This window comes from Pelodiscus sinensis, chromosome 4 (assembly GCF_049634645.1).
Source record: "Pelodiscus sinensis isolate JC-2024 chromosome 4, ASM4963464v1, whole genome shotgun sequence".
In the NCBI taxonomy this organism is placed as follows: Eukaryota; Metazoa; Chordata; order Testudines; family Trionychidae; genus Pelodiscus; species Pelodiscus sinensis.
This window is the reverse complement of record NC_134714.1, coordinates 97664955-97690387: the sequence shown is the minus strand read 5'-3', so window position 1 is coordinate 97690387 and position 25433 is coordinate 97664955. Positions and strand designations below refer to the sequence as shown.

General features: G+C 42.3%; 1 long non-coding RNA gene across 1 annotated transcript in view; it reads left to right on the top strand.

Annotated features, from left to right (window-relative positions):
• The window catches only part of LOC142829185 (uncharacterized), a 146303-nt gene extending 122451 nt beyond the window's left edge, over nucleotides 1-23852 (top strand). Inside the window, exon 6 of the long non-coding RNA XR_012903582.1 lies at nucleotides 17540-23852. This is a non-coding gene — a long non-coding RNA (uncharacterized LOC142829185). The remainder of the gene's footprint in view (nucleotides 1-17539) is intronic.
• Nucleotides 23853-25433: the final 1581 nt, after the last annotated feature.

Genomic DNA, 25433 nt, shown 5'->3' with positions numbered 1-25433 from the left:
GCCTAAATAATTTGTAACTTTCCCCTCTCATTCATTCACCCGGTTTGTCCATTGTACCCTTTTCCTCATCCTCGTACTAGTATTATTATATTTAAAACATTAATGAAGTGCACAGCATTTTACAGGAAAACTGCGATGCTTCAAGGTCCTTATTCTCTCCATAAGACTGACAGCGTAATGAAAAATGACTGTACAGAATGGAGAGAGGGAGGGAGAGAAGACAGCAGAAAAGAAGAAGAAAGAGAAACTGCTTTTTGGAGAGGCTTACTACATGCCATGGAACCATAACATATTATGTAGGAGATTCTGACTCTTAGCGCCTCTCTCTCGCTCAAACCAAACCCTTTGAAACGTGGACTCACTCTGTTCCTGTCTGGCTCTGTGGCTGGCCTTTTGGCTCTATCTTTTCTATATTTCAAAGCGTTGTGGTAAATAATCAATTCAAGCCAGTACTGAGTCTCTCTTTCTGTAATTCTAAAAACCCATTAAATTATATTGTTGAGGGAAAACAATAGTTGTGCTAATCATGCTCTGTGCATGTGCATCTTAATTTCCCCAGAGACCTGAATATGAATTTTTACTAACATGTTAATTTTGTGTGTTAATCAGTAGCTGTAGGCTGAATGAATGGATTGACTATGTAAAACTGTTTGATATTGAAACAACTCCTTTTGACCCCCTCAAATTGGCTTCATTCCCCTAAAGACGGTTAAAGTTAATTAAGCACTCAATAGGTTTATGGTGTTTAAATTAAAATATATTACTCCTCATTGTGTAGTCATCAAGTGAGAAAGGCATTCTACTCCTGGCTGCTTGGCTGGCTAATGGGCTTTTCAAAATTCATGATGTAATAAGAAGGATTTGTTGGGGCTGACAAGAGCATCCGTGAACCCTGCTGTCAGTCAAGTAAAACACACGCACTGCAGTACTCCACTAGAGGGCATGAGGTAGCCACAAATAGCTTCCTAGGCTTGCCGTAAACCAAGTACAGCTCTCCCTTTTGTTAAAAAAAAAAGGGGGGGGGGGTTGTACTCTAGGCAGCTAGTGTGACTGATGCTAGGCTTTATTTTTTAAAGCCATTGGGTTGGGTTTTTTTCAGAACAATATATTGCTTCTGATGGTCAGATAGCCCATTGTTAGTCTTTTTTTCCTCCCCCTGATATATCTGCAACTGCCCTGTTTGTTTATATCTGGGGACATGACTGCAGTCTGTTAGAAATAAGGTAAATGGTTATAAAGTTTCTTATCCTGCTGCTCCATTACCATGTTATCCAACTTTTCAATTAAACTTTTATAACAAAATGCCTGAAGCCTCGTTACTATGTTTACTAAGATATAATAACTGACATTGTGCATGAAAAATATATACAATAACACTTAACTCTTCCTTTCAAAAAGACACATTGAAAATTGTAATAATCCATGTGCTGACTTTCCCCCATGGGCCCTTTTAAAGGGATTGTGGTGGGTGGGGGTAGGAAGTACTTCTTTTCAGATACCATGACCGTGACTTTAAGATCTCTTAAAAGAATTGTAAAATAAAATAGGTAGAGTGTGTTTATATAAAAAAGGGGTGGAGATAATGGTAATTCTCAAAGGAATACATGTTTTAAATTAAAAAGCCACAGTGATGCTGATGTGAACATTATACTAACACTTGTATGACACAACCCTTGAAGCTCTTTCTTCTTCCTGTGCTGTATATTTTACCCTTGAAAGAAGCATATTTGGTGTTGTAGCATGACTGGCTTCAGTGGGTTATTTTTAAAAAATCACTAAAGTTCCTGTGCTGTGGGAGAGGTGGATATATGGAGTGAGTCATTGTTATGCTAACATGTAAGCTAGATATGTGGAAACATTCACTTGCATCGACTTCACAGCCTAATTTTTTCAATAGTACCCAACTATCCACAAATTCTGACTACAGCCAATGGGAGCTGTACATAGAGGAAGGAGGGAATCAGGATTTAATAATATTGTCTGTGGATAATTCTTTTCCCCCCTGACAAGTGCAGTAGGTATTGTTAGAGATGGAATATGCATAGACCTTACTCGGTTAGGCCTGCCCTGACTTATGAACATCTACTGAATTGCTTGTGGGCTGAAACAGGAAGTTTATACTCTTGGTCCCAATCCTCTAGGCACCACCTTCTGATTGGTGCAGAAATCCCACAACTTCCATTGAAATGGATGGGAGAAGAGGGCACTCAGTGCCTGATAGGAGGAACTTACCCTCACTAAGAGGAAGCTTTTATAACAAACTTATTAAGATGATTAAATCCCCCAGAAGAATCAGAGGGAAGGAGGGAGGGAACTGAAAGCCTGAGGTAGGCTTTCCTCTCACATTGATGTTTAAGGGGTTTGTAAAGGCTTTGAGGCAATCTTTTTAAAGGGAAATTTCCATTTTCAGGATGAATGGAAACTCATGCATTTCTGTCCTGTAATTTCCCCTTTGGATCCAACTGTGTACCAACCCTGCACTGGCCCTGTAACTGGGTTAACCGGGGCAGCAGGGCTGATTGCAGGGGTGGGTTCCCAGATGAGTAGGATGGAGGTGTGCTGTGTGGTTACTGGAAAGAATTTGTAGTTACTCATCCTGAGACATAGGGACTGGGACACACACTGGGTGGAGCGCTCTTTGGGAGGCCTTAGAGGCCTAGCGCTCTTCCCATGAGGGGGCTGAGCGTACCCACCCCCTGATACCAACCCCAAGCCATTATACACAGCAAAAGCCCCCCAAAATACAGAAAGGCAGGTTACCTGAAGAGTTAGCAATCTCAGGCATGTATTGCAGCTGCAGGACTTTCTATAAAACCTCTGTGGATTTCTAGCTAAAACCAAGTATCAGCTGAATATTTGGCTCTGATAGAGTCACTTTTTGGGGGTATATTTTTTCCCCATTAAGGGGGAATTGAGGTGGATTCAGACACTTGTGCCAACAAACCCACATTAAAATTCAACCCTTCTTTGTCACTATAGCTTTCTGCGACCTGCTGTTTTTCAAACTCATTTGTATGATTGGCTTCAATAGCCCATTAAAAAAATTATAAACTTAATTAAAGAGGCTGCAGTTCTTGCTGAATTCTTTATTTTTCCTTATATTGTTATTCTTAATTTTTACATTAGAGAATGTCTCTCTTTTTAAAATTGATCACCAGTCTTCATAGTCCAAACCATTAGTATTAGTTTCTGTAGCATTTTCCCCTCTATTATTAGTTCAAGAAGGGTCCAATGGTCTGCTACAGATACATCTCCCTTTGTAGGTTTTGTCAAATGTAAGCAAAGTGGTCACGTCTCTCTGTACCCTACAGTGGTATTTGAGATTAGTTGATGTGCTCTCCCTAGAGAGCTTCAGATGTGAACAAAAGGGAGCTCGCTGGGCATCCTCAGAAGCCGGTCTTCAGCTATGGAATCCCTTGCCCTGTTCATCTGACTCAATCGGAATTTGTTACCCATCAGGGCACAGTGTAAGTTCATCTGTTTATTCAGGCATTTGCCTAGACAGCAGAGGGAGGTGGGATGAGGTGAGTTTAATACCTGGCTATGAGCTGAGGAGCCTTTTTGTTTCCCTTTTAAAATATTGAAAATTGTATCATTTGGATGTGTTCATGTGCACAGAGAAATATAAAAATAATTTGAAATGATTAATTAACTGTCACTCAAAGTATGCACCTTCATTCTGACCTCCCTTACCTGGATAATATTTCTGGATGCCTCAAACGATGAAAAGGAACCACACAACACCAAGTGGGGGGATTCCTTCAGTGAAAGCAGGAGTACTTAAGTCCCCAAAGCAGTATGTTACCAGAGAAGAAAGCAATGAGGAGAGTAATATTTAACTCAGATCAAGCCTTTTTTCTCTCACTGTACATAAAAACAACATTTACAGCAAATTTGATAATCTAGCCAGACAACTTTTCATATTAATATAACACTCTGTTTCTATTCTGCGTCTGATACAATCCATCTAGTCCATGCTACGATAGAGGCAAACTATATGAGTTAGTATTCCAACTGTTTTATGCCTCTTCTATTTTTTGTATGAGGCAGTTACCCTGTAATGGATGAACTGTGAATGTTCCTTGAATGTAGGCTAACCACAACAAATTAACCAACATCCAAATTACAAGTAAATCAGCACCTGTTACTCTAATAAACACCACAATTCTGTTCCTTCTAATCTAGGATCATATGGAAGAACACTAACTACGTCTAGACTGCATCATTTTTGTGGAAGAGAAAATGCAAATGAAGAATTCATTAGCATTTCTCGTGCTCTCATTTGCATAGTCTCTTCTGATCCTTTTTGTGGGAAAAAACACAGTGTAGACGGGGCCATTTTTCGCAAATAAAACCCCAACCCTTTTGCACAAGATCATGTAAACGTGCGGTTTTATCCGCAAAAACCTCTTCTGCAAAAAGAATTGAAAGAGACTATACAAATGAAAGTGCAAGAAATGCTAATGAATGCTTCATTTGCATTTCGTCTTCCACAAAAATGATGCAGTCAAGACGTCATGAAAAATGCATTAGTTAAGGGAGAATCATACCAATTTTGCAGGCCTATTACAGGTGACTTTTTTATCCTGCACCTTAGTTCCCTGGTACTGAACTCAATAATTTTTTTTCAATATATTTTGTATGGCCCGCTGAGTATTTCTAGACTGCATCCCTCTGTCGGCAGAGGGATGCAGATTAGGCAGGTCGACATTGCAAATGAGGCAGGGATTTAAATATCCTGTGCCTAATTTGCATGAAATGGCCACCACATTTTGCCAACTGTTGGCGGTTCGGGGTGCGATCATTCCCTCCCATAGCGAGAGGGGGACTCGGTGAACCCCTTTCGCCCTCTTTCCGCTAGTATCCTGCCCAGGGCCCCCGATTGTATACCCTGTCAATTGGGTGCGATCACCCCCTCCTAGCGGGGGGGGGGGCAGCGGACCCTGTAGCTATCACCTGCCTCTGCGGGGTGGGGCCTGAGCCCACAGTCCAGTTCCTCTTATTTGGACTGTCACCTGGTCCTGTTGCACGCCTGAACCGGCGCTGCCCGGGATTGAATGCTCCTCGGGGGAAGGAAGGGGAACCCGGTCCCACCCTCTCTCCGGGTCCCAGCTCGGGGCTCTAAGCGTCGGGGCTTGCTCGCACCCCGACGCGGTAGATGGGGGTCACTCCGGCCATAACCCGTCTACCCACGGACGCCAAAGAGGCCCTGCCATGGGCTTCTTCCAACCTTCCCCGGTACTTTCATTCCACCACCCTGGATCCCGAAGCCTACCTCAGTTCTGGGGTCCAGGTCCAGTGTCGCTCTAATGAGGCCCTGGGAGTCCGTTCTCTCCGCCGAGTCTGGTCTCTGCCGGGTCGCTCCTTCCAGGCCAGCGGGACGGGGTCCAGTCGCCATCGGAGCCGGGACTCGCTGACCACCGGCTGCAGTGCCCATCCTGGGAACCCCTCAGTCGAGGCCAGGCCGTCTGCTGGCCTCGGTGCTGCTCGGGGTCCATCCTGCGCTCAGGGGTTCTCCTCCCTCTCTGCGATGAGGCTGCCCCCTCCCTCGCTGGCGGCGAGCCTTCTTAAACTGGCCCACCGTGTCAGATGCCGCTCGGGGCTCCTCCCCTTCCGGCAGCGTGCTGGCGTTCTCAGCCGCCGCTCAGCCGCCTAGCTCCGTCCAGCGCCCGTTCAGCATGGCCTGCAGGGAGGGGCCAGCGTTTCCCCACCGGCGCAGACGTGGAGGCTGAGTGCGGCCCCGCCGGCTTCCCCTGCCCGTGCCGAGGCTGGGGGGAGGGGCTTGGGCCTGGCCGCCGCTTTCCGCGGCGCGGCAGCCCCGGCTGTCTCCCGTGCAGGTCGCTGGCGGCCCATCACACCAACTCAGCACTTTGTTGGCAAAAAGCAGCAGTCTAGGGTGGGGGTCTATTGAGAAAGAAAGCCTTTTTCGACAGATCCTGTAAACCTCCGTGCAGGAGGCATTAGGGATCTCTCGAAAAAGGCTTTCTTTCTCGACAGATCCCCCTCTAGACTGCTGCTTTTTGCCAACAAAGTGCTGAGTCAGCAAAACATGGTGGCCATTTTTATGCAAATTAGGCACAGGATATTTAAATCCCTGCCTCATCTGCAATGTCCACCTGCCTAATCTGCAACCCTCTGCCCACAGAGGGATACAGTCTAGACATACCCTCTGTGTGGCCATGCTGTTGGATCTACTGCCAAGCAGATCAAGCAGCCATTGCTCAAACTGCAGCAGGGCACAGCAATACATATCCCCCCATGGTGAAGGGAGAGGGGAAGATTCCTTCTGGATGCACAACCCACCCTGCCAAGAGTCCAAATATTTAGGCTGGTTGCTAGTTCGAGAGAAGGACTTTTTGCCCAGTTTTGTCAAAGCTATTAATTCACATTTGTAACTACCATCCTGGAATGAAGAGTGGCATTTTGATGCAGTTAATATAACTAAAATGCTCATAGGTCATAGTGTTGAGTGTGTGCTTTAAGGATCTGGATACGATTAGAAAGTGAGTCATTTACTTAGGAAGAATGTAGCATATTAATAAAATGAAGTATCCTTATTTTGTGAGGCATTGTAAGATGTGTGGGTAGCACAGACTTGTCCATGCTAGAGATCTCAGCTATTGCTACCTGTTCACTGGTTCAGCTGCACTTCTAGTGCAAATCTCTATTGAAAAGAGAGCAAACCACTGCAGCCTTTAATTTGCTCTGGTGCAACTTATTCTTGCATGAAATCAGGAGACAGTGCACTGGGGCAAATCACAGCTTCCAGCCACTTTTCCTGTCTGCACTATGTTTTTGCTTTGTGTAGCTGTAGCAACGGCTGACCACTCATGGCTGAAATCCTCAATGTAGCCACAGCCTGAGTTGCAGAAATTGGCAATGTTTTCTCCTCTAATTTACATATCTAATTGACAGCTTATTAACAGTTCATTAGGAGCACTAAAACCTATATGACAAAAAACCCAACCCTAAACCTTCAGTGGAAGAGAAGGGAATTAGGCTATAGTTGTGATTACAGTAAATATAATGACCAGATGAAAAATTCTGGTCAGCAAACCAGACTGCTTAGTAAGATAGGTAAGCAAATTTAGATTTTTGGTTAGATCAGGGGTGGGCAAGAGGCAGCCAGCGGGCCAGATGTGATCCACAGCCACCTCACCCAGAACCCTTCGGCACAGAGCAGCTCATGCTTTAAACAGCTGGCTGCTCTCTGCTCTGGACACTGGTGAGGAAGGGGGAAGACTTTGTGTGCTGTCCCTTCCCGCCCCCGCAAAATCTCTCAGCTCCCATTAGCCAGTTTCTGGCCAATAGGAGCTGAGAAATGTTGCTGGGGACAGGGGCAGTGTGTGAAGCCTCCTTGCCTCCCCACCCCCCACATGCCCAGAGCAGAACCACATGGAGCAGACATCCAACCAGCCTGGGACTTCAGCAGAGAGGCAAAGAACCTGCCTCGGATTCCTGCAGGGCTGCTGGCTGGGAGCTGCCTAGGCAAGCACCTCCCAGCCAGAGCCTGCCTCTAACATCCCATCTCCTCTTTCCCCCAACTACCTGACCCAGTCCACCACCCAAACCCTCTATACCCCTTTTCCATCTTCTCCCAGGTAACAATTCCATCCCAGACCCTGCACCCCATCCTACACTCTTCCCCTAGGCTTGAATCATTTCCTGCACCCATACTCCCTCCCTGACCCTGCACCCCATACCCGTACCCCAGGTCACCACCCCAAACCTCTACACCCCCTTCTCCCAGGTCACAATTCCCTCCCAGATCCTGTACCCCCTTTTAGAGCCCCTCCTGCAGTCCAGAATCCTCTCCTGCAGCTATACCTCTTCCTGGACCTTGCACCTCAAGGCTCTGCCCCAGATCACAACCCTCTCCTTCACCAAAACTCTCTCAGACCCACCTCCTACACCCTACCCCAAGCTCCCTTCTGCACCCAACTCTGTCTCACCCCCTCCATAAAAGTGCGGCCCTTGACCACTTGCCAAAATCTTGGAGTAACTCCTAATCAAAAATAATTGCTCACTGCAGGGTTAGAGTCACATGAATTCAATTGGGGATTTTATTACTCTATTAAGAGAGTTTGTTATAGAAGTGAGCTCTTTAATTCTCCTGGACAAATGATCTGGTTAGAAAACCAAATTGCTTTCAGTGAGCATTCCCACATGAGTAAGTGCTACTCAGTATGAGTGAACATTGCTGAATCAAGCCTTCAGTTTGGGTTTGAGGATGTGTTGTCTTGGTCCAAACAAGTGTTCAATCTGTTTTGCATCATCCTGTTCTCTCAGTAGAGTAATAAGTGGCTATTCCCCCAAATGGCATCATGAGGGCCAACAGGTGACTGAAGTTAATGCATACAGTAAGTTGAATGTTGTATTGATGTGGTTGAAAGGTTTCAAAGGGAACCATCTCACTGACTTTATAAATGTGGTGTTTATTGGGAACAAAAAAGGCAATTATAAATACTTCAGAAATAATTATTATAAATAATGATGACTGAAAGGAAATTTAGTTAGATTTAAAAGTCAGTGGATGTCTAATATAGAAAGTTAATGTGTGTCGAGTTGCCTGCATGCATTTCTTCAGATATAAGAAGCAATCTCTTGCTGTACGTGACATTTTTTTTTCTGTTTTCTGATTAGTTACATCCATGGAACAGTTTCAGGATTTTGAATATCTGGGGTTCAATCTGCCTTTTCACACTGCTGTCAAGGGACAATGCTATATGTGATAAGTCCTGTGTGTTAAAATGCATTGAGGGAAAATCTTCTCTAGCCAAAGTGTTCTGAGTCCAACGGTCATCACAACATTCTTGATGGATTGAAGTCAATCGTCTGTGATGCTGTTGGGGCTAGAACTGGACTCTGCAGCTACTGAAATGTTCTTCTATTAAGCTAGCTAAGGGAGCAGCATTTCTTGCTATGTTATGTCACTCTCTATTTACAAAGAGCATAAATAGTCCAATTTGAAATTTGTAAATTTATTTCCTCACATCCAGTCAGATATTTTTAAAAGATATGATAAGAGCAATAGAAGGATCTTAGATAAAGTATATGTCCTTGACCACAGGGATGGAAGGCCTAAAGAATGCAATAATAATTGCTTTATTTGTCACTTATAACCAGTCTATGGGAACTTGTTGACAATTAGGATTTGAATGTTTTGCTATAGGTCACAGCTTTTTCCTATCCTTTAATGTTGCTCTGCTATTCTTATAAAACATGTCTTTAATTCAGAAGATTATGTAAATGAAGATGTTAAGTTTCTACTACAGACTTTTAAACTTCAGATTTAAAGGTCAACTTAAAGGAAACATTCCTGCTTTGATGTAGCATTTTTGGGGTGATCTTAATTGGTGGGTTGAATAGGAAGGGTGTTGATGATGGCACATAGCATAAATACTTGGTCATAAATTGTGTTTTAATACTGCTAGATCTTACTCTAAACATTATTCATGAAATAAACAGTTCAATTTAGCTTGGTGCTATTATCTATTACAGTGTTATCATACCCATTAGGGCTTAAAGATACTGCTTGACACCAAGAAATTATGACTTTGAGTGAATTATGGAAGAGAAGCAGACAAACAGAATATTTCTGGGTCTGCAACCAAATTGCTTTTCATGGACTGAACTAAGGAATTTTCAAATCCCGCTGCTGTGAAGTTGACCTCTTTTCCAGAGATCAGAGCAGGCTGCTGCTTTTTACTATACACTATTTTTTCTTTCTTTTTGGTTTTTACACCAATATCCTGCTCTTCGTTCCATCACTGGGTTGCTATCTTAGAGTGGCACTAGGATTATATTGTCTTTTTTTTTCTTAGAAGTTTGAATTTTGTCGGGCAAGGTTGTAAAGTTAGGCTTTTCAGATGACTGACCATCACTTTGAAGCTCTATGGAATCATGCTTTGGAGGAAATTGCCTTGAAAGGTTGCTTTTACCCTTTACTTACTGCCATCTGCTCCAAGGGATTATTTCCTTTTTCAGTTGGCACCCAGAAAGCTTCGTACTTGTTCCTTGGGGCATTGGAACTCCCAGTAGCAGTTGCTATAGGGACTTCCCATGACTCTCAGGCATTCTGGAAAGAGAAGAAAGCAAAATGAAAACTGAACAAGGACATTGCCAGTCAGAATTGTGCTTGGACTCAACTTCTTAGCGGCAGACGGAGCTGATTCTGTGTGTGTAAGGCAAGCATGGAACCCTCATGCAATCCCACCATCCCTCAAACTCTGACAACCGCAAAGTATATGATATGAAGAAACCAGAACCTAAGTTTCTTGGCCAGCTTTGAAGGTTACAACAGCAGTGTTTTAGGGTACGTCTACACTACACGCTTATTTCGAAATAAGCCGTTTTGGAATTTTTTTCCCAAATAGCTTACTTCAAAATAGCACATCTACACTACAGGTAAGCCTCAAAATTAGTCCGAGGAAGGCTTCCCTAATGTGAACGTACTACCTCAATTTAGAGGCACTGGGGCGTAATTACTTTGAATGGCCCTGGGGAGGAGCTATTTCGAAATAGCAGCAATGAAGCGTACACACAACTGCTATTTCGAAATAGCTATCTCAGAATAAGCATTATTCCTCATGGAATGAGGTTTACAGATTTCAAAATAAGCCATCCGTTATTTCGAATTTATTTAAAAATAATGGAATTGCTGTGTAGACGCTTGCATTGTTATTTTGAAATAACAGCCGTTATTTTGGAATAACTGTGCTGTGTAGACACACCCTTAGGTAACAGATTCGTTCTTTCAGATTCATACCAGAAATACTGACAGTGAGACTTATTCAAAGCCTTTTACTCTTGACTCAAGTTTGACTGCCTGTATCAATGTGAAAGCAGATATTGCCAGCATTTGCAGGAATTGTAGCGTAGGGTAACTAATCCATTGCTGGGTGAAAGAAATTTACTGAATCTTGTTTTAAAGGTACCAGAAATGTAGGTTTTGCTGCAACAGAGAAATAGGATTCTTTCTTACTTCAAAGAACCTTGTGAGCCTGTTCCACTGTTACTTAGAATGTAATGCTTGTTTGATATTGGATTTCCTAAATTTCCAAGCAATTCAAAATGAATACAGTATTCATCATTATTTCTTGTCCTAAACCACTGTTTTGTGTGCTGTTAAATAGCTATCATGTTTCCTCCCCATAGTACATTTTGGTGATGGATTCTCACTTCTGATGGTCTCATCTGATGGGGATTTCAAAGTTCTGTCCCTAGGTAGCACCTCTCACCTATTACTCATTTGCTTACATTGATTTTCTGAGTGGGAAAAGGCTACTTTTTCCTTTTGTTGTCCTATGTATCTGAAATCCTCTTTCCGTATTTCCCCCTACTCCTGCAACAAGATCCATTGGTGTGCTCTCAGTTCTAAAATGACATCATAAAAGCTTCTTTTTCTCTTGCTAAAGATTGGCTCTTAAGGCTGATTTACATAAAAAACTTAGAAGCTTCAGGGGGTAGCCGAGTTAGTCAGTACAGAAAAAAACAACAAATGGTCTGGTAGCACTTTATAGACTAACAAAACATGTAGATGGTATCATGAGATTTTGGTGTGCCCACGAAAGCTCATGATGTCATCTACATGTTTTGTTAGTCTATAAAGTGCTACCAGACCATTTGTTCTAAAAAAACGTACACCATCATAGCATAGCTATAACTATCAGTGGTATGCAAAATTTACACCCCCAAGAGACATAGCTGTGCCAATCTAACCCCTGATTTAGGCAGTCCTATGTCAATGGAAGAATTCTTCTGTTGACCTAACTACTGTCTCAGGTATTGGGGGAGGGGAGATTAACTATGGCAACGAGAGAACCCTCATCTCTGCTGTAGTGCATATCTACATTGCAGTGTTACAATTAAGTGCTGGCATATTTTCATTCTGGAGCATTTTTTGATATCGTTTCAATGCCATATCTTCAATTAAATTGTATTGTGTTTTTTACTTCAGTTAAACATGGTATTTGGTTTTCTAAAATACGGGGCATATTTCAGGAACACTTTTTACCCTGGAGGAGGAAAAGAGGAGCAGATGCAATTTTACTGGCTTCTTGAGGATGACCGATCACTTTTCTTTGTTCCATGTTTGTACAACGCCTAGCACAATGGGAATCCTGGTCTCTGACTGGAGCTCCTACAATGATGCTAAAGTACCATAAATAATATATGCTATTATCCAGCGCAGAAGGCAGCCATATTACAAAGCTCGCTCAATTAGCAGGAGATAAATGTTATTTTTTATTTATTATGAGAGCCCACAGGAGAAAATTCTGATACTTACCTGTCTGGTACTATAATTGCATTCCACTAACTCTTTAATTTACACTGACAACACATGGAAGTCCAAAAGGGAAGTATCACATTGATCCTGAATGACAAATAATAATCTCGCGCATGTGGGAGAATGCCTAGAATAGCAGTACCACAAGAGTTTAAAAGCACTAATCTTGCATTTCACAGAAGTAATCACATTCATTTTAATACATGAATATTCTTCATGATAAAATGTCAAAATTCAAATTTTTAAAAACAGAGGGAGAACATTAGGGTCAGGCATGGAGGCAAGATTACACTGTGTCAGGCAATTTGAAATACCGTGGTGTGGGTTGATTTGTGTGTGTGTGTATATACCTCTATGCACAAAGGCAAGTTAAAATTTAAAATAGCACAAAAATTAATAAATGAAATTTAAAAAGAAAAAGGTTAAAATAACAAACTTGCCATGTTGGGTTTGAATTAAAAACACAATACAAATATAGGCATTGGAAGCTAAGTATGGGGTCTCATAACAAAACTAGGAATTCTGTATATACTTTATTTGATCACAGTTAGACCAGAACTAACCAGTTGTGTGCATATCATCACTGGTCAGTTTGCTAGGATTATTTCCCTTTTTCCGTTATGGTTTTTTTTTTCGTATGTGGTAAAGACCCCTGGATAGGGACTGTTTCTTTCTGTGGTTATACATCTAGTACAAGAGGACCCTTGATCCTAACTGGGGCATTTGAAAGTTATTGCTAGAATTGGGTGTGAAATTTTCAACAAAACAGTTTTTTGTCAGAAAATGCTGATTTGTCGAAACCAGAACTTTTCATGGGAACAAACCAGTCTGCCTAAATGTCTGTTGGGAAAGGGTTTTCATATCCAAAATGGTATTTCTGGTCAGAGAGTTTCCTTTTTTCCTACCTAGTCACCCCAAAGAACACTCACCTGGACTGTGGGAAACCCTGGTTCAAGTCCCTACTTCAATGAGTATTTAATTATTTATACAAGTGGCACAGCTCCAACAGGAGAGATTGACAGAGATCTACCCCAAAATAGCCATAGTCTGATGCTGAGGCACACCAGGGTTTGGTAGAGCAGGGAGTTGAACCTGGGTGACCTACATTCTATTGAGTCCTGAAACCAACAAAACTTTAGGTATTCTGGTCTCTCCTTGTTTTCCAATGCAAAACTTGGAAAGGTCTTGACTTTCTCCCACAGTGGAACAGGATAATTTTCAAAATCTTGAACATTTCTTAGGCATGCCTGATAGCTTTGCTTCTAACTCACTATAGGGTCTTGGGTAAATCACTTTGCCTCTTTGTTAGTTTCTTTGCCTGTAAAATTGGGATAATATTAAATTATCTGAAGTTCAGGAAGGTTGCAAGTAATAGATAATGTTTGAAAAACACTATATAGTAGCTAAGCATTATAATACTTTAACACATGCACTAGTCTGTTGCACGGTTATTTGATCCCACGCTCATATTCACACTCAGAGACACAGCACATAACATCATTAATTATACTCATTGTCTTTGGTGGGAATTAGACTGGCATAGTCTTAACATTAGATTGACAGTAATAGCCTGGAGTATAGATTAGAGGAGGGAGCTATCATGTACAGTGTGCCTCTATGGAGTAGAGGAGCAAGAGTGAGCCTTTTAGGATTAACAGATCACTAATGCATGAATGGAGAATGATGTGTCCCATTCTCTGTAGACGAAGGGCATCTTAGACCTAGATGTGTTCTGATCAGTTAAAGAGAAGACAAGGCAATAGCGTATTGTTATGCTGCAGAAATTTTCATGCTAGTTCCATTATGCACCATCAATCTTAACATTAGCAAGTATTCCATTTTTCCTCTGTATAATTCCCTTGTCCGTTTCTGAAGGTAATGATGCAATTATCTGATCCCTTTGTTAAGTTTCTTACCAGCCTTTATAAGTACAAAATATCAAAAAGAGTTATACAAATATATTTATTATTTCTTCCTCCTTACCCACTAGAGTTGCTTTGGGAGTATTTTCTTGCTCTAGTACTTCCAGATAACGATCAGATACACTGTAAAGTGCTACATAGTCCTGTTTTTTGTTCCAGCTACACCAGACTAACACAGCTACATTTCTATCACTGTAAAAGGAAGCACTGTCCCAGAATAAATTTGCAGAGAACGTACAATGTCAAAACTCTACTCTATTTCCGTCATTATAATTTTTCTATCTTAAAGATCCTTGATCCAGCTACATCTACATCTGATTATATAGCTTGATATGGTTGTCATTCCTCTCTTGTAAGTATTTTTATACACTGTTGTATCAATTGTTTATCCTAAAAACCTTCTCTTTTTCCATAGGTAATTAAATAAGATTACCTCAATATTTCACAATATTCCCTTTGTGGCAATATTTAGTAGGGAGACAGCAAATTCAAATATTGCATCATTTAGTTAACTAAGACAATTGAAAAGTTTTAAGGGAGACAACTGTATATAATTTACCCTGTATACATTAGAGATTAGTACCAAATTCATACCTTTCTATTGGTACAAAGTCTTCATTAATACTGCAAGTGAATATGGCTAGCTTTGGAAGCGGTACTTAATGCCCTCATTTTCAAATACTCATCTTCATACGAAGAGAGGTATGAACCGTATTAAAACCACCTCAGTTTCTGATATCCTTAAAATCAGCTTCCTTACTGTGAAGATGCTTCATTACAACTGACTATAGAAAGTCTACATGATATTTACAGTTTCATATATGACATGGGTCACAAAAGAAATAACCTTATTTTATTTTAATATTTTTCACAAAAATGGAACATACCTAGAGAGGCAGACAGATAACAGAATCTGAGACTATGTATAGAACTACTGAGACTATGTACAAAACTATGTACAGAAAAAATGTAACAAGATGAAAATATTTGTTTCATATGCACTATATGAGTTTCATGGAAGAGATGAATAGAGGGGAGGCGAAGAGAGATGAAAAGAAGGGAAACACTATGTATGAATAACAGAATTAGTGGATAATGTACAAAAACCCAAATGCTCTCATATTTATCCTTCGTATTTTGTAACTGCATAACATTTACTCATATGCGATTGGTTCTGTTAAGGATTTGGTCAATTTCTTATTGCTGGCATTACTTCAGCTTTGACTACTGGCGTATCATTAAGTTGGGCTTCTATTAGCCACATGATACATGTGGATTTTTTCCTTCCTTTGATACCTTTCTCATGTACATCAGAATAGCACGGAAGAAGGTGCAATTTGAAGATACGCAGCATAGCAGAAAGAGAAGCATCAAGCCATATGAGGAGGACTGGAGATAATCTGGTCAGAAGCATTTTCTCTGAGGTGGCATAAGCCTTTATTTATTAAGCAATAAAAATATGGCCAGTAGAAAATCTCCACTGACCAAAATCCAGATGATCCTCATTTCATACCAATGTCCTAATCCTATTTCCTTTTTAGTTTCATAGATTTCAGCAGTGATATTTGTTACTTGTAGAGAGCAGGTTTCATTAATTGACTTCCAGAGCCGGTCACTGCTCCAAAACAGAATTCGGCCATCTAACTAATGCAGACAATATAGATAGAGAGGGCCATCATCTCAGAAGCTAGGTAGGAGACATTTACAGCATATATTTCTTTACTATCACTTGTCCCATATGATTTACTCATTGTCAGTAACCTTGGAGTCAGAAGAGACACATATAAGATGAATCAGAAATCTATAATCTTTTTATAATTCAGATTTCAATCTGTCATGTCTCTTCTGTGTTACTCGCACAATTTTAAGCTAATTAAAAACTTCCAGGAAGAAATACAGAGTTTGTGTTCCTGGCATATTTTCTCCTACCTGTTTATTATTATTAATATAGTTTTGGTTTGCAAACAATTTTCAGGCAACTTGTTATAAAGCCTGCTACTACAATGGACATTAACTGCACCCTACCTGTCTCTTGCTCTATTTAAAATGTCTTGACTTGCAGGTATAATGCTATTTCACTGAATAATTTTATTAAAAGTCAATTCTCAGTTTCATTTTTCATCTCTGGTTCAAGTTCTCAGCTGATAAAGATGGGCTGATTTAGCACAAAGGAAGGATTTGGCCCCATATTTTTGGAGGTCGAGGAAGTCGGATTTGCACTACGGAATTAATTTAACCCATTTTATCCAACCCCCCACAGAACAAATATAATGCCAGTGGAAGAATACTATGCCCTTCTGCTTCATAATGGTGTCAAAGAAAAATCCATTACGGTTTTATAAGCTTGGTACTGTGGTCAGAGAACCCTGGCAATTGTAATGTTGACACAGTGGATAAGTAAAGGCTTGAATGGTGCAGGCAACAGTATTCTTCAACCTGCTGTGTCTTGTCTTCATACAATATTGTAGCCTTTGCTGATTTCAAACTTCATTGAACTGTCTACACCTGGATCTCTTTTGAGCCAGACTGTGTCTGAATCCAGAGCAAACATGGAAGATTTGCAATAAGTTACATATTTCAGTCTCCTACCCCATAATTCCTAATCTTTAAGAACGTTCAAAGTGAAAAATCAATTGCCTCCATAGGTGATTGAAACTTGTAATTTTTGTTTGCTCGATGTGCAGTTATATAATCCTTCAGCACATTACATTGTGGTCCTATGGTATTAAGGTATTAGTACTAAGGAAAAGATTCAATTATTACAAACCCTTCCAGATTTCACGGTGTGTATTTAAAAGCAGAAAGGGATTTTCTGATGATTAAAAAGGACAATGGGTGGCAAAATAAGGAAAAAATTCTTGTTACGTGGGATGAGCCTCTGGAAGCCTAATTGCTTCGAAGAAACAAACAAAAGGAGGTAAATATTCTAGATGTTTACAGGTTGAACATTCCATCCGTATCTTTTAAATAAGAATGTCTTCACTCTTGAGGTAGCTAATTGCTGAAGCATCACAGCCATTTCTGTTGCCTCATTTTCCCTGGGATTGACACAACAGGGTAATTCTTATCCTGAAATAAGTGTCACAGTAGGAACTCGGTGCAATTTCCTTCTATGTTACAAAAATAGCATTACCGTAATTATATTTTGCAAACAATAATACAGTTAAAATTGCACTTTAACCCCCCTCCCCCCAGTCATTTTTCACTTACTGGATGTATTTTTTAAAACATGTATTCAATGTGTATTGCATTTGTTAACCTAACCCTTTACCCAAAGTTACAAACTGCATTGTAAATATATCTGTTTTACTCTTGATGCCTTCTCCAGACTATATGCACTGCTGGTACACACCTGTTGTGTTTGGTGAAGTTACAGAAGGGATAGATTTGGTTCTCTGTTCTGATCCCAGAGGCTCTAAGAAACAACAAAGAAAACCCTGCTTATAAGGTTTGACTTTATAACCTATTTCTCTTCCTAAAATTATAAAATGTGGGTAGTCTCTCCGTGAAAAATTCTTCTTGCATAAAGGTAACTACAAAATTTCTGTGAATTATGTGAACTACCTAGTGAAACTCATTATCTGCAGCTCTTCAGATTATCTGAAGACATAACTGCTAATGAGTTCCAGGGGTGATATTAAAAACATCAGAGAAAGAACATCAGCTGATGTAACTCAATATAGCTCCACTGATTTAAATTGAGATGCTGATTTTACACTAGGGGTGTGACAACACTACGAGAGAAGGCCAAATCTAGTCTGGGTGATTTCTGAGCACCCGATATGGAGAAGGTGCAGGGCTGCATCCCCAATACTGGCAAGAATCAAATGTTGTCAGAGGTAGCATGTCCACATTTACAGAGCCTAACAGTGACTCGGAGAGCAAAGAGGCACCATGGGGAGCTTCTGGTGTTCGCTGGGCCCAAACAGCGGCACTCCTCTGCTCCCTCCCACCTTGCGTCACGTAACGGGGCTGTTGTGTGCCTTGACTTTTCTTGCCCCAGTTGCCTCTATGCAGATGCCACCGCACCACAAGCATGGAGCCCAAGGTACTGGAAAGTATTGCCATACGTTTGTCTGCTGTGCTGTGAGAGTGCCCAGCCAGGGGCGGTGCTAATCTGCAATGGCTTGAAGGACAGTTTTATGCAAGGCCACTCATGGGACTCTCCCCTGTGCCTCTCCACAAGGGGTCCCTGCATTCCCTGTGTTTGCCTTTCATTGCCCTCCCCTGGCCCACCACCCCTGCTGTTCAGTCCCTTGTGAAAGTAACTGGAGTGTTTATTTGGGGAAAAACCACTGGGAATAGAATGAATTGGGAACCAGAAGTGGAGAGAGGGCTCAGGATTGGGAGTGGTACTGGTGCCTGCCTCTAGGTGGCCTGGAGGCTCCAGCTGCCCTTGAGTCCCCTCACTCTGTGTCCTGGGGCCCTGGCGGCTCCTGTAGCTCCTGATGGTGGAAGCCATGCGGCAGGCAGGGTTCTGGCCAGTGGCCCATTCCAGGCAGGTTGCCATTTGCTCCATCACAAAGGTCAGGCGGAGAACATCATCTCGTGCTGGCGTGCAAGCCTCTTCCTGGTGGCCTTCCTCTCCTGCCACTTGGTAGCACAGTCCTGCCCCTCTGCCTGGATCTCCTGCATGAGGGAGTGCAAGCTGTTCATTTGCTCCCTGAACATGTCTTCCCTGGTGTATTTTTGCCTGCGGATGTGAGCCAGGCAGGCATATGCAGTGGGAGGTGGAGGATGCACCAAACTGGCAGTTGGTCCAGCTTTAAAGAAAAGTTACAAGCACAACATCACAGGAGAGACATCATGTGAAGCCTACCCCAATCTCTTAGCACACACTGAAGGTCACAGTTCAGACAATGGCGATATATTTTGTGAAAGGCCATGATTGGGCTTTAAAAGGGGCACTTTACAGCAGGCGCGCAGATGTCTCAGGGGAACATCGAGATACACTCGGTCTGGAGGCAGGCACTCATGGGAAGAGGACAGCCAGGCCATGAGCCTGCAGGCAGGAGGCTGCTGTTGGCAGTGGGTAGTGGCAGAGGCTGTCTTCCCGCTAGGTCCAGTACATGCAGCTTCTTGGAGCCTGCAGGCAAGAGGAAAGAAGGGGCAGGTCAGCTTCCCACTGTGTCCAGGACATGCTAGGTCTGGCACTCCCGGCTTGCTGGAGAAAGTGCTTCTTTACCTACCTGCAAAGGGGGGAGGTGTGTGTGAGTGGCGCATGCGGCCTCCTGGGGAGAGTGCTAATAGGTTCCCCTCTTCCTCCTCCAGCTGCATTGTCACTTGAGAGATCTGTCTTCTCCGCATCACCATGATTGATCAGGAGCAAATGCTGACTGAATGTAGCCATGAACTTGGGCCTTATGCTGCCTTGCGGTGGGGTTCCATGGCACCAGACTACTTACTAGTGGCTTGGCATGGGAAGATGTCTTACCACAGAAGATGCAATAAGACAGGCCTCCCCAGGCACCTTGTGAGAAAGAATGAGGGGTTCTTGTGTGAGAGCTTTATGGAGCTTGGAACTCAAGACTGGTGCTTCATCTGCAGACATGTGAACTGTTCCATGTTTCCTGCACTGAATAGGCGGAGAGAGAGAGAGAATATGCCACCCCTCAGGCCCCATTGCCTGACCCTGCTTGTAGTCTCATAAAGTTAAAGAGCTCACCAGATGTGCTCTCTCCAGGATCGTCGATGTCCTGGGAGACATCCTGGCAGTGGAGGACCAGCAGCTCCTGGCTGTCAGGTATCATCGCTAAGCTAGTCTCCTGCTCTTCCACCTTTTCTTCCTCCTTCTCCTCCTCTAGACTCTCCACTACCCCACTCTCCTGAAGGCTGATGCCAAGCTTGTCTTGTCCTGATTCGATGACCACGGTAGTGGAACTGGCCGTTCTCCTGCTCCCCAGCCGAGAATGGCTTCCAGCTGGTCATAGAAGGGGGAAGTGTGAGGTGCCACCCCAGAGCATCTGCACTGCTCCTTGACCTTCTGATAGTACTGCCTCAACTCCATGATTTTCACCCTGAAGCACACAAGAGTCCTGGAATGGCCTTTTGTCATGAGGCTGGTTGCGATCCTGCCGTAGAGATTGGTATTCCATTTTTTGACCTGAGCTCTGTGAAGATGGCTTCATTCCCCACACCTCGATGAGTTCCAGGATCTCCTGGCCACTCCAGGTTGGAGATCTTCTTTGAACCTGGGAAGTGGAAGCCATGGGAGCAGAAAAACTCACTGTCATCGCAGTGTCAGACACATTAATGGTGGAAGTCATGTCCATGTGTCCCATGCTCACAAAGCTGGCCAGATGGGACAGGCCATTCTACAGTCCCTAGGGCTTTTTGAGTTCAGTGGGAGAAGAGTAGAGGTGCAAGTTGTGGCTAGAGCGGTTATGGAGAACAGCTGCAAGAGGCCTCCCGGAGGCCAATGGGTTCGAATATTTGACAACACAGCATCTGCACTAGCATAATTTTTTACATATGCGGTCAGCAATAGCTTTTACTCCATGAAAAGCAGGACTACAGGATTCTATTTCTTCACTCCCTAAGGGCAGCACAACAGAAAACATGGATGAATCACTTAGATAATTGACTGTGGGGGGGCCACTTTTGGTGTAAAGTCCTAGTGTAGACCAGGCCTGGATGACAATCTGGTCTAAAGTGTTCATTTGGGCTGTAAGAGACAGAGGAAGTCTGCTACTTCTTTTCTATAGCTTGGAGAAAGCCTTCACATCACCTCCCCTTACAATCCATGGCAATTCATGGGATCACCTTTTAATATGATTATATCAAAGGGTTCCATTTCCAAAAGAAGCAAAATGTGCTCTAGCAGGAAATATCCACAAAGAAAATGGAAATACACTCTATTATTTGTATAATATTATATGAACCCTACTACTTTAGCCTTAAAGAACTGGAGAATTATCTATCAAACCCTTTTGTAAACAAGTACCTATATGCCAAATGTTAAAAACACATAAGTTCAGATACTCAGCTGTTGTAAACTGGCATAGCTCTATTGACTTCAGAGTAGTTAGTGTAACAATATTGACTTACAGCAGCTGAGACTCTGACCCATAGCACTCAGACCAGCCAATGTAAACCTCCATAGTTCTTGGCCCAGGAAAGCTTCCTGAGTTCCCTGGGCTTCACAACTCGAAGATGGCTACTTTCTGTTCTGAGTTTCAGAGGAGCAGCCCTGTTAGTCTGTTTTGACAAAAACAATGAGGAGTCGTGTGGCACCTTAAAGACAATCACATTTATTTGGGCATAGCTTTTCATGGGCTGGAGCCCACTTCTTCAGATACATGAAGTGGAAACTTCAGATTGGCAGAACTATACACATGCAAAGCTGCAAATGGAGAACTAGATTGACAGAGCCAGATGGGTACTCAGAAGTCATCCATTACAGGACAGGCCCAACAAAGAAAGTAACAGAACAGCACTGGCCTCACCGCCTGCTCCCAGCCAAAGCCTCTCCAGCAGATCATCAAGGATTTATAGCCTACTCTGGAAGACAGTCCCTCAGTCTCACAGACCTTGGAAGACAGGCCAGTCCTTGCTTACAGACAGCCCCAGCTTGAAACAAATATTCACCAGCAATTCTGTCCACATATGTACTGAAGTGACACCATTATAGGACAACGCACCATCAGTCACACCATAAGGGGCTCCAGAGGGGTAGCCAAGTTAGCCTGTAACAGGAAAAACTTAAAAAACAACAAATAGTCTAGCAGCACTTTAAAGACTAACAAAAACATGTAGATGGTATCATGAGCTTTCGTGGGCACAGCCCACTTCTTCAGGTGATGGGTGTTGGAAGGCCAGATCCAAGAATAAATAAGAGAAGGGGGGAAGAAGGAAAAAAATGGAGCGGAGGAAGAAAAAAAGACAGAGTAGATACGCTTCAGAGGGATAACCGAGTTAGTCTGTAACAGGAAAAACTTAAAAAACAACAAATAGTATAGTAGCACCTTAAAGACTAAATAGTTACAAGAGGCTGACAAGAACCATTAGTTTGCACTAGGAAAGGAAGATGACCAACACCAGATTCTACATAGAAATCAAGAACCATTAGCGCCTTCATTGCTTGGTTGATAATGTGTGAGCCATCCAATATCCTGATTTATACTATTTGCATAAGAATTAAACTTGTGAATGAAGTTAAGTTCCAACCTTTCTCTGTGTATTTGGCTTATGGAATTGGTCTGAAACAAAACAGCGACTTAGAGATCCATTAATCAGTGTCCAGGAAGATTAAAGTGTTCTCCAATAGGTTTTTGTGTATTGCCTTTTTGGATGGCTGATTTGTGTCCATTTATTCTTTCCCGTAGAGACTGTCCAGTTTGGCCAATATACATTGCAGTGGGGCATTGCTGGCATTTGATGGTGCAGATCACATTAGTGGATGTGCAGTTAAGTGAGCCTCTGATTTGGTGGCTGATGTGGTTGGGTCCAGTGATGAAATCACTGGTATAGATGTGTGGGCAGAGTTGGCACTGGGGTTGATTACAGGGGTGGGTTCCTGGATGATTATGATGGAGGTGTGTTGTGGGGTTACTGGAAAGAATTTGTTTGAGGTTAGAAAGTTGCCTATAGGCAAGGATTGGCCTTTTCCCCCGAGGCTTGAGAGTGAGGGGTCATTTTCCAGGATCGGTTATAGATTGTTGATAAGGATTGTTGATAAGGTCATTTTCCAGGATAGGATATAGATTACGTTGAAGGGTTTTAAGTTGAGGACTGTAGGTGATGACAAATGGAATTCTGTTGTTTTCTCTTTTGGGCCTATCTTGAAATAGTTCGTTTCTGGGTACTCTTCTGGCTCTGTCGATCTGTTTTTTTACTTCTCCAGGTGGGTATTTTAGTTTTAAGAATGCTCTATATAGATTCTGTAGGTGTTTGTCTCTGTCTGTGGGATTGGAGCAAATCCAATTGTATCTTAGGTCTTGGCTGTATACAATAGATTGAGAAATGTGTCTGGGATGTAAGCTAGAGGCATGAACATAAGTGTAGTGGTCAGTAGGTTTCCAGTATAGGGTGGTGGAAATTTGTCCATCATTTAATTTTACTGTAGTGTCAAGGAAGTGGATTTCTCTTGTGGACTGATATAGACTGAGGTTGATGGTGGGGTGGAAGTTGTTGAAATCCTTGTGAAATTCTTCAAGGGTCTCTTTCCCATGGGTCCATATGATGAAGATGTCATTGATATAGCGTAAGTAGAGTAAGGATTTTAGGGGGCAAGAGCTGAGGGAACGTTGTTCAGGGTCAGCCATAAAGATGTTGGCATATTGTGGTGCCATGCGGGTGCCCGTGGCTGCACTGCTGACTTGAAGATATAAATTGTCTCGGAATCAGAAGTAGTTGTGGGTGAGAACAAAGTCGCAGAGCTCTGTAACCGGGTGTGCAGTACTGTCACTGGGGATGGTTTTCCTGATGGCCTGTAATCTGTCGTCATGTGGAATGTTGGTGTAAAGAGCTTCTACGTCCTTGGTGGCTAGGATGGTATTTTCAGGTAGATTACTGATGTTTTGTAGTTTCCTCAGGAAGTCTGTGGTGTCGCAAAGGTAGCTAGGAGTGCTGGTAGTATAGGGTCTGAGGAGAGAGCCACCTGCACATCTACTAATGTGATATATTCTTTCATGCTCCAGCAATGTCCCTCTGCTATGTATATTGGCCTAACTGGACCCTGTTTATGCAAAAGAATAAATGGACCCAAATCAGACATCAAGAATGGTAACCTTAAAAACCCAATAGGAGAGCACTTCAGTCTCCCTGGACATTCTGTAACAGACTTGAAAGTTGCCATATTTCATTAAAGACTTCAAAACCAGATTTCAGTGTGAAATTGGAGAGCAGGAATTCCTATGCCAGGTTGATACTATCAGACTAGATCTGGACCGAGACTGGGAGTAGCTAGCTGAATACAAAAAGTAATTTTTCCTCTTTTGGTATTTATCAGCTGTTGGGAATGGGCCATATCAACCCTGACTGAATTGGCCTCATTAGCACTGGTCCTCTCTGTAGTAATGGTTATAACACTCCCATATTTGCATATATATATCTCCCTGCTAAACTGAAGTTTCCACTCCATGCCTCTGATACAGTGGGTTCCAGCCCATGAGAGCGTATACCCAAGTAAATTTGTTAGTCTTTAAGGTGGATTCCTCCACAGGACTCCTCATTCTATTCTGAGGTAGATGTTTTTCCTTTAGTTACCTCATTCTAACCAGGCTAATTGCAGATACTGAGAGTAAACAAGATGGTACTTGTCAAGGAGGAACACCTTTAAAAGGAATCAGTGCTTGAACATTGCTGCTCATTTCATTTTGTAGATGGGGAAGCCCATTTTAACCCAAAGATTTATGTTCCAGATTGTTTCTGTTAAAAAGCAAAAGCCTAACTAAAAGAGCAGTAAAGGGAGAAGAAACTGCCTTTCCACACACACACACATACTCCTCCTCTGCCTTCTACCACTTGTATCACGCTAATACTGTAGTCACAGCTATTTGCTGCTGGACTGGATCCTTGGTTTTTAATATGAGTTGAAGCCTCCTTTAAATGCAGACTAATTGATATATTGCATTTGTTAGTGTTCTTATATTGGACTAAACTGCATATCGAAAAAATAAGGTGCACTTGAATATCATCTTCATTTTGCCATTGAACTATATTAGGGACCCTTTACACAGCCAGACAAATCCTTGCCATTACTGTATGCTCAAAGGCAACATTGAAAGTGACCTGGAACAAGCAGGAACAGACTTTTCCCTCTTAATATGATATGAAAGTTTTATCGTATTAGGAATTTTCTGCCATGGCAAATTAGGATTAGCCCATATTAACATTAATTTTTACTAACTTGCAATGAAATGTGCTAATGTGACTTCTCTTTAGTATTGTATGGGCAAAAAGCAAAGAGTGATCTTCTATTAATATGATGCAATATAAACACTCCACTACCTCTGTCTTACGATGGGTGGGAAGAAGTTGGTTTTGGGTTTTGATTGTTTTTATTTTACTAGACCAAGAAGTCAGCTTTTCCCACATGAATGGTCCCACTTTTAGAAGTGCTGACTACTCAGATTTGTGGTTAAGGCACTGGGAACACTTCTGAAAAGCAACCCAAAGCTGCTCCATGTTGGTTATTTGGAATTTGAGGCAACCAAATGTCTGTTTCTGAGAATTTTGGCTTCATAGCCAAATTTAAAAAAAAATCTTCTAATATTGAGCCC